A 7,095-nucleotide genomic window follows, 5' to 3' on the forward strand; every position below is an offset into this window, starting at 1 on the left:
GGGCCTCTTTAAGCCCCTTTGAAGCCGGCAGAGCCCCGCGCCGCGGGAGGCCCCGCCGCTATGCCAGCTATGCCAGCTATGTCCCCGCTGCCGCCGCCGCCGCCGGCCACCCCTGCTCCCCCATTAATGCTGGCTAATCTGGCTAATAAATAAACTTCGCTCCCAGCCTCAGCCCCCCACTGGCTCCTCCCTGCTCCCCCAGAATGGATTTCGGGGCTCGGGTAACACATGCGGCCCACTCTCTTCTGATGTCTCTCTTTTTTTTTTTTTTTCTATCGCTCTCCTAGCCCTATTGCCCGTCTCTGACGGAATCTGGGGAGTCTCTGCCTCGCGCACTGCATCTCCTTCAGTCCACCTGTGCGCAGGGAGCAGGCCACATGGCTAGGGCAGGGACACCACTCAACGCCCGGGTAAAGATCCGCGGGACAGAGGAGCGCCCCCTGGAAGCCCGGGGAGGCGCGGGCCACGCCCCTCCTCGCCACACCCTCGGCCACGCCTTCCTCTGCCCGCGGAAGTGGGGCGCGCAGCCCCGGGACAGGTGACTCCGCGCCCGGGGAAGGCGAGGGCGCCTCCTGCGGCAGGAGTCCTTTCTCCACGGCCTCTGCCGCCCCCTGCGTCCCCACCCGGGCTTCGGAGAGTCTGACTCAGAGGCGAGCCCGCATCGCTTCACCTCCTACCACACACCCGGAGCGCGCGGAGAAATTACAGGATTGCAGGGGCACGGCTAATGCGCTCTAATTACCCACCGCCGCTCTCCTCCGCGGCGCTCGGCTGCGCCGGGCCAACGCGCCCTAATTAGGCCTCCCACCCCCCACCTGTCCGGGAGCCCGTCCCCTGTCCCCAGTCCCCAGGAGCGCGCGTGCCTCGCCTCTGCCCGCCCACGCCTCCTGTCGCCCTCTGAGACCGAGCCAGGAGAGAGCTCTGAGACCCCAGCTGGGGTGGGGAGAGGGAAGGTGCAGGACTGGAGACCCCGGAGCCCCAGGGTGCGGAAGGCGGCTGGTCCCTCTCGTAAACTGACAGCCCTCGAGTTCTGTCTCACGTGACTTGGAGAGTGGGGAGGAGGCAGGACCCATTTCCTTGACAGGGACACTGAGGCCTGTTGGAAAGGGGAGGAGCGGGTAGAGCACCAGGACAAAAGTATCCCCGTTCTGCACATGAGGCACGGGAAAGTAAAGGCTCTCGAGCAAGGCTCCCCAGCCAGAACCTCCAGATGAGCTCATTTCGGGGTGACTTATGACCGCCCCCGCAGGCTCCTTCCCCTGACAGAGATATTACCTTCCTGAAAAGAAAGGTGATACCCATCACAGACCTGGAGCGCTAGAAGGCCGACCAGCTGTGGCCTGTTGGTCACAAGGGAGCCAGTGAGGAGTGGCTAAAGTCTGGCATCCCAGGAAGGGTGGGAAAAGGCCCTGAAGACGCAGAAGCCAGGCCTGGTGGCCAGGACTAAGGACTTGACTGTCAACTTCTTTATCCAAACCAGGTTCAAACCTTTCCTCTATCAGCAATTCTTTCCTGATGCCCAGGGGGTTGCAGGCTCATGGCCTTGGGTCAAGTTTAATCTTTAGTGAGGTTTTGTCTGGCCTGCAAGGAGTAGGTGGTTTTTGTACTGAGCATGAGAGCTTACAGACAGTGTGGGCCATCTGATCGCCCCCCCCCCCCGCATTGGCAAAGGCCAGTGTCAGACTAGTCCCCAAAGGCATTTGGGTTTGAGACCCCTGATTTACACCAGCCCACTTGGCCTAGCCTTTAACCTTTCCTCGGGTGCCGGGATCTCAGTCTGCACCATAGTGCACCCCCTAGTAGTCTGTGCATGTTTCTTGGTAAGCACGCCCAGGTGAATGTCCCTGAGAGCCCCTCTTTAGGCTTCCCACATGTGGTGGCAGTGGGGGCTGCACGTGCTTCTGGAAACCCCTCTCATACCACCTTTTTTCATCTTGAGTTTCGATCTGTACCTTGGGTATGCCTTCTCCAACAGGATGACAGATGTTTTTCTGCCATGCAACTAGAGGTTCCTTGAGGGCAGAATATTGGATCGCTTCCTTTCAGTCTAGGATCTCACTGAGGGTTTGGGGAGTGGGGTGTGAGGGTAGTATCCTCCATCACAGGAAGCTCCCAGAGGGCAAGGCTGTGTCTCCCCCTCACACTGGGGCTCCCCGAGGGCAGGACTGTGTCTTCCTTCTCAGACTGGGGCTCCCTGAGGACAGGACTGGTCTCCCCCCTCAGACTGGAGTCCCTGGGGGCAGGGCTATGTCTCCCCCTCAGACTGGGGCTCCCTGAGGGCAAGACTATGTCTCCCCTTCAGTCTGGAGCTCCTTCAAGGCATTTTTTTTTTATTATTTTTTAAAATTTTTAACGTTTATTTATTTTTGAGACAGAGAGAGACAGAGCATGAATGGGGGAGGGGCAGAGAGAGGGAGACACAGAATCGGAAGCAGGCTCCAGGCTCTGAGCCATCAGCCCAGAGCCCGACGCGGGGCTCGAACTCACGGACCGCGAGATCGTGACCTGAGCTGAAGTCGGACGCTTAACCGACTGAGCCACCCAGGCGCCCCTCCTTCAAGGCATTTAATTCCCCTCTCAGATGGGGCCTTTGCACCCCACCCCAGCCCTCTGGCTCTGGCAGCACACAGGCATTCCTCCCAGGACACCGTTTGTCACGCTTTGATGAATGAAACCTACTAAGAATAACCCAGTCCTTGTAGTCACTAAAGGACAGGGATGTGGGGAGAAGAGGCCGGTGACTGTGGAGGGGCTGGGGGGAGATGGACACATTCATTCAATAGCATTTTTCCCCGGTGCCCATCTGGACACTGATGGGAGACACAGTGAGTGCCACAGAGCCCCCTACCGTGCCATTTCTGTGTTGTCGGTGGTGGTGGCGGGGGGGATTCCACAGGACCCCTGAGACAGAAATCCCCACCCAGCTTCACAGCTTTCCCACCTCAGATGCCATCACCCCAAGGCCACCCAGCCCCCTCTATGCCTGGCACAAGTTCCCTCTGCTTGGAAATCAGGTGCTTGGGGTCAGGGGCTGTTTCCAGTGGGTCACAGGCTAAGGGGCAGGGGGGAGGGCTGTGAAGCAGCCTTCCTCCTCCTCCTATGGGGACCTGGCAGAGTGACCGTGGGGGAATGTAGAAGCAGCCTCAAACTGGCGAGAGGGCATTTGGTGCTCTGATTGGGGGAGGGGTGTAAGGGACCCAGAGGACGAACCCCTGTCCCCTGCTCCCCTCTCTGCTCTTCCTCCCTCTTCCTGCCCCTTCCCACTTCAAAATCTCAAGCCTCCAGTTAAGAAATGAGCCACCTTTCCCATGCAACTATTCTCCCAGGCACTTCCCAGGGGGCCTGTGGGGTGGGGAGGCTGTGACCTTAACCTGCTTCTCTGGATGGGGCCTTCCTGGCACGCCACCCCCAGTTGCCACCTCATGAGAGGGACATGTCGGCCTGGTCTTGGCAAAAACATCAGCCTATGAGCCAGGTGGCCTGGTATGGTATCAGCTCTGCCCCTGATCCCACTGTGACCTTGAGAAGCCATTTGCTCCTCTGGGCCTCAGTTTCCCAGGATGTAAGATGAGTTTTGTCCAGTTTTCATGGTTTTCAAACATTTCTTTTTTTAAAAATGGGTTCTCTTGTTTAAATAGTAATTTATGGAGCCTCTCCACTGGTAACACAAAAAAGGTTTGGAGTTCTGTGGTCAAAATAGGAGTGGGGGCCCAGTCCATCTCATGCACACGGACACACACACACACCGATCAGCCCAGGGCACTTCGAACAACGCACTTCATAAACCTCTGAACCCTGAAATCCTTCCCTAGCAAATATTCTGGGTCCTGCCAGGGTTGGGAGCTTTAGAACTGGGGGGTTCTGACAGCTCTGAGGATGGGGCAGTGGTTGTGGGCCTTCCAGGTATAGGGAGCAGGCCCCAGGGGAAACAGGGTGGGGGGCTTGAACCGATAGGGAGCATCCTTCCAACACTGGGTAACCCCACTGAGTCTGGGTGGGGGCCTGGATCCAAAGCTGAGTCTATGCAAACCTCCCTACCAGCCGCGGTACCCCAGCCAGAAGTCAAGTAGGCTTCTCTGGCACTGGGCCCCTCAGCTGGGGGGAGAGTTGGATGAGGGGAGAATGAGAGGGCCCTTCCCCAGTGGGAGGAGCAGGAGCCTCTGCAACTTTTTTCTGGAATACCTCTCACTGGGCCTAGGACAAAGACCAGAGTGGCAGCGGTGGGGGGCTGAGCATCAAAGCCCGAGTAGGCTATGCTACCCCACTTAAGGAGACAGGGGGAACCCTACAGCACCACTAAAGCCGCAAGTGTGAAAATTTGGTGCCAACAGGGAATGCAGGTGGGAGGGGGCCCATCAGGCACTGGTGACAGGAAGGCAAGAGTGAGGAGGGGAGCCGGTGCCGCAGAGGGAAGAAAAAATGGCACCAATATGAGGTAGGCCTGGGCCCGGGGTCCCTCCAAAGTGGGATAACAGCCGGAGCACCCCAGTCCCTCCTTGGGGACAGATGGACTGTGCTCAAGCGTGCTGAGAAAGACCCGTGTTCAGCCCAGCCACCCAGGGTCACCAGGCAAAGGAGGCACTGCCTCCTCACTTACACATCCAGGCAGCCTGGGGAGCCACAGCCCCAGGGGAGACGATTGTTCTCGATTTCCCTCAGGGAACCTCACCGTCCTCTGTCCCAAATGCACATGCACGCTCACACACACACACACACACACACACACACACTCACTCATGCTGGCATTTGTCCCCTGCAGACTCCACTGCCTTGGCCTTGGAAACTTCTGGATCTCTGTTCTGTGCCATGCACGCCTCTGGGCACTGGGGCCACAGGAGTGGAAACATCAGCCAAAGTCTCTGTCCTCGTGGTACTCAGGTTCTAGGAGGGATGACAGATAATCAGCAAGTCAGGAAAGGCACAAGGTCAGGTCGTGATAAGACTATTGGCGTGGAGAGTGTTGGGGTGGGTGGGGCTGTTTCAGATGGGGTTGTCAAAGACCATCTTTGCGAGGAGGGGGCCTGAGCTCCAAGAAGCCAGTCATGCTTTGGAACCAAAAGGAGTCCGAAAACGTACAACATTTTTTTTGAACAGAAAAGAACATGCGTCCATAAACATTAAAGGGCAGGGAAGTTAGAAGTGTTTTGGGACATCTGCTGTATGTCCAGCACAAGGATAGGAAGTTCACGTGTGCCGTCTTCCACAGCCCTCTTCCAAACCCTGTGTGTCAAATAGTAGAACTTCCATTTTACAGATAAGAAATATGAAGCCCACTGTTTCACTCATCTAATAAGATGTGTTAGGTTTTAGCCTCTGAAAACACTATAATAATTCCCACATGGGCCCTGCCCTCTTAGGGCCTACAGTCTGGGAAAACACAGAGGTGGATCTGGGAGGGCTTCCTGGAGGAGTCCCTGCCTAAGGTGAGTCTGAAAGGGGGAGGGGGGGAGGTGACAAAGGAAGTGATAAGGTAAGGAGTGGGGGATGGGGGGGGCAGAGGGAATGGCACCAGCAGCAGGGTGACCTGTGGACAGAAGTAAAGGACAGGGGTGGGAGGTCCTTGCCGGCTCGCCTGGTCAGGCCTCATTGGTGTGTGAGGACCCTGCAGGCAGACGGGGGGCAGGAGGGCACATGGGGCCACCCGGTATGACTGTTACGCAAGGTGGAACCTTGTCTGGTGGAACCTCTTCCAAGGCTCGGTGACCTGGTCACCCTCAAGTCACAGGATGAGTAATGGCAAATGGTGGGTTCCAGCCAACAGCGAGGCCTAGTTGGACAACTCACACAGGTTCACACACTCCACGCGCAGACACAGACAGACGTGTGCATACCAAACGTGCACACAGACGTGCAGCTGGCCCCACTCCTTCCTCTGTATCATTAATGAGGGCTGGAGAAAGACACAGGGCAGGGGTCAGAAATCACAGAACAGTGTGGCTCCAGCGTAGCTTAGGCCTCAGGCCCTAGGCACCTCTTTCTGGAGTCCCAGGGCAGATATCCCTCCAAAATCCCCCTCCCAGGCTCTCAGGCCCCTTGTCTTCCCCGTCACCGCCCCCTCCCATATTCTCCGAGGCCTCACCTGCCAGTACCTGGTCCAGGATATGCAGACGGGACGTGCGAACTCTTTGCTGGCACATTCACAGGGAATGCGACCCTGCACATCCCAGCCAGAACAGCACCCAGACTCAGAACGGACCCTGCCGGACTGAAACAAACAGGCCACATCAGAGAGATGAGCATTCATGGACCCACACAGGGACTCGAATGCAAGGTCAGACACCGGACAGCCCAGGCACAGGCTGCTGCGAGAGGCCACATGTAAGATCAGTTTGGGTGAGCATTCCTGGAAGAGGACTTGTTCCCGGAGGAGTGTACAGATTTGGGCTGTGCTAATGGGAAGACAGCAGCCAGCTAGAAGAGAGAGGGGCAGCCCCCAGGCTCTGAGCTGGCCAGGCCCTCCAGAAGCCGTGGGTCCAGACCTGGGGATCTCCCGCTTAAGGGAACAATGACAGAGTGACAAGGTGGGGAGGGGTCTAGAAGCCTCATCCTGTGAGGAACTACCACAAGGATGTTTAGCCCCAAGAATGAAAGGTCCTGGCATCTGGGCGTCCCCCCACTCCAGCCACGGCCTTTGCATGTGTCCTACCCCCCACTGGCGACTCCCCTGCCCCTTCTTCATACCAGCTAAAGCTCCACTTCTTCGAGGAAGCCCTTTCTGACCTCTCTGTGGATTATGTCCCACGTTTATATGCTCTGCCTCCCACCTAGGCCTGGTGTTGGGGTAGCACTTACCAGAGACAGGTTTACCCGTGAGATTGTTCTGTTCATGGTGCCTCCCTAACAGACTGTAAGCACTGTGAGGTCCAGGGCTGTGTGTGCTGTTTCTTGCTATTGTTTTCCTGGTGCCTGGCACATAAGAGACGCTCGATGAATGTCTACAGAGGAAGGGAAGAAAGAGAGAGAAGGTGGGAGGGAGGGAGGGGGAAGTGAGGTGCCTTGAACCACCTGAGACCTGCCATATATAGGACGAAATGGGCTCTCCGGGGGTGGAAGGAGCAGGAACACCAACAGGAGGCCAGCCGAGGAAGTCAGATT

General features: G+C 57.3%; 1 long non-coding RNA gene across 1 annotated transcript; it reads right to left on the bottom strand.

Annotated features, from left to right (window-relative positions):
* Positions 1–3,691: 3,691 nt before the first annotated feature.
* Positions 3,692–6,872, bottom strand: LOC122238383. Its single transcript, XR_006217292.1, has 3 exons — positions 6,793–6,872; positions 6,080–6,205; positions 3,692–4,881 (listed from the first exon to the last, which is right to left on the bottom strand). It is a non-coding gene; the product is annotated as an uncharacterized LOC122238383 (long non-coding RNA).
* Between the last annotated feature and the right edge of the window lie 223 nt (positions 6,873–7,095).

Source organism: Panthera tigris, chromosome B2, assembly GCF_018350195.1.
Source record: "Panthera tigris isolate Pti1 chromosome B2, P.tigris_Pti1_mat1.1, whole genome shotgun sequence".
In the NCBI taxonomy this organism is placed as follows: Eukaryota; Metazoa; Chordata; class Mammalia; order Carnivora; family Felidae; genus Panthera; species Panthera tigris.